General features: G+C 52.1%; 1 protein-coding gene across 1 annotated transcript in view; it reads left to right on the plus strand.

The window, feature by feature from the left end:
• The first annotated feature begins 2,174 nt into the window (after positions 1–2,174).
• The window catches only part of SYCP3 (synaptonemal complex protein 3), a 12,827-nt gene continuing 12,627 nt past the window's right edge, over positions 2,175–2,374 (plus strand). The window contains exon 1 of the mRNA XM_006109802.3: positions 2,175–2,325. The gene's annotated coding sequence lies outside the window, so the exon portion shown is untranslated. The remainder of the gene's footprint in view (positions 2,326–2,374) is intronic.

Consider the following 2,374-nt stretch of genomic DNA (forward strand, 5'->3'; position numbering starts at 1 on the left):
CTAGATGACAGACTAAAAATGAAAAACTTTAAACCTTTTATTTTATGAGTTCAGAATAAAGATACATATCTTTAAAAAGATACAGAGGTCATGAAGGTTAATATCCAGCATATATAAAGACCTACAAATCAATTAGACACATGCTACTCAATTGAATAATGAGCAAAACCAAAATAGATATTTTAGTGAAAAGAAAATGCAAATATCTAATAAGCATAACAAGATCGTAAACTTATGAGTGATTAAGAGAAATATAAAAGAAGGCCCCAAAGATATTCAAGTGGCAAAATTAAGGAATCTGACTATACCAGGTGATGAGTATATTGAACAATGGGCACTCCCTGTGTTGGTGGGAGTATAAATTGGAAACCGATTTGGCATTATTGAATATCATCTAACCTATGACCTAGCAACTTCACACCTAGACACTGTAAAAATTTTAGCATTGTGCTGGCTGGTGTGGTACAGTGGTTAGAGCATCGGGCCTGCACACTGAAGGGTCTTGTGTTCGATTCCCGGTCAAGAGCACGTGCCTGGTGCTGGGTGACAGCGCGAAGCAGCCCTCCTGGTTGCACACGGGGTAAGTACCTCAAGAGCCCGAAGACAGTTCACCTCGAGGCGTGGCCGGTGGAAGATCTTCGGCCCCGGCGGAGAGCACATTCCGCACATCCAGTGTGTGTCGCAGACCCTGCTTCGCATGCATCAGCGGGACCCTGAAGGCGAGGCTGAGATCTTGATGTCCGGTCGGCCTTCTGACCAAAAGGATGATCCAAGGTGATCATGAACTTGGCTCACCATCACCGCCAACTCCCGGCACAAGGCTCGTGGAAGAACGCTGCCCAGCAGGCCGAGCCCGGAATTCTCCGCTGCGGTCCGGGTGGCTGCGGCCCAGGCCTCCCCCGGCAAAGTCCGGGAGGCCGAGACCCATCGGTCCCCCGACAAAGTCCGGGTGCCTGCGGCCCAGGCCTCCCCCGGCAAAGTCCGGGAGGCCGCGACCCAGGCCTCCCCCAACACAGTCTAGGAGGCCGCGACCCAGAGCTCCCCCGAGGCTACCCAGAGCCCGGTTCCCAGGTTATGCCGGCATTTCGGGCCGGAGCGCGCCAGGCAGGGTTCCAGTGAAAGCCCCATCGGGAGCCCTGTTCTCGGTCCTGCTTCTGCCGCAGACGCTGGGGAAAGGGTGGTGTGGGTTGTTCTTGGTTTCCCCTCCCCACCCCCATGTTAAATGTGTGCAAACACACATTAAAAAGTTGTAACAAAAGAATCAAATTTCCTTAATAAAGAATTGAATCCCCCCCTCCCCCCAAAAAAAGCATGTGCCTGGGTTACAGGTTCGCTCCCCAACCACAGTCAGGACATGCAGGAGGCAACCAGTCCATGTGTCCCTCTTTCTCTCTATCCCCCTCCCTCCTTGCCATGCTCTCTCGGGTGAGGATTCACCGAAAAAGAAAAGCAAAAAGCAAACCACGTTAGCATACATGCCTGAGATGAGAACATTCACAGCAGCATTGCGTATGCGGTTGGGAATCTTGAAAGAACCCACCTGCCCATGGACCAGCACGTCAGTGCCTGCATTTGGAACAGAGTCACACGGAACGTACAGCAGCGACGATGAAAGAACCATGGCTACGTGTAATCATATGGCACAATGTTCTGTGCTGCCTTAACGAAACGACACAGGGTTAAGGACACATATCTGTGGTAACAAAACTTGGGAAGTGGGAGGGAGGGGCAAATATTTACACAAAACCCAGGATAATGGAAACTATCTCTGAGTGAAAAATGGGGGAATGTGTCGGCAAGGATTTCCCGGGGAGGATTTTTTTTGGGTTTCGGTTAAAATTTTTCCCTTCCCAAAATTAGGGTAGGGGGGTTCATCAATTTTTCCAAAACTTTCTATATGCCTTCCGCAAACTTCCAAATTTTATAAAAATTTTTTACAATTTAAAATAAAAAAAGAAAACTGAAAAACCACAGGCCCTCAAGCCATCCTTTACCCCCAAAGCCCCCAGCGCGCAAAGTGCTTCTGGGTTCAGCAGCAGTCTCGTGATTCAGCACCCCGGGGGGCGGAGCCCAGCGGCCCATTCACGCATGCGTGCACTGCGACCAGCCAATCAGCGCCGCTCCTGGGCGAGGTGCCGCGAGGCAGGCCTTTTCTCCGCGCACCAGTTCCCAGCTGCCTCGGAGGAGCGAGGAGCCAGGTGCGAGGAGCGTCGAGGTAGCGAAGTGGGCGCCTCCCGTGAGGCGCCGGGCGGAGGAGGCTGGAGGGCCCGGGACACACGTCGGAGGCCTGTGCTGTGGTCCTCAGCCATCGGGTTACTTTTTCAGGTGAGGAGGGTGGGGGTTGGTGCGGGCGGGAGTGGAATCAGAGGTTACT

The sequence above is a fragment of the Myotis lucifugus genome, unplaced genomic scaffold (assembly GCF_000147115.1).
Source record: "Myotis lucifugus unplaced genomic scaffold, Myoluc2.0 scaffold_10, whole genome shotgun sequence".
NCBI lineage: Eukaryota > Metazoa > Chordata > Mammalia > Chiroptera > Vespertilionidae > Myotis > Myotis lucifugus.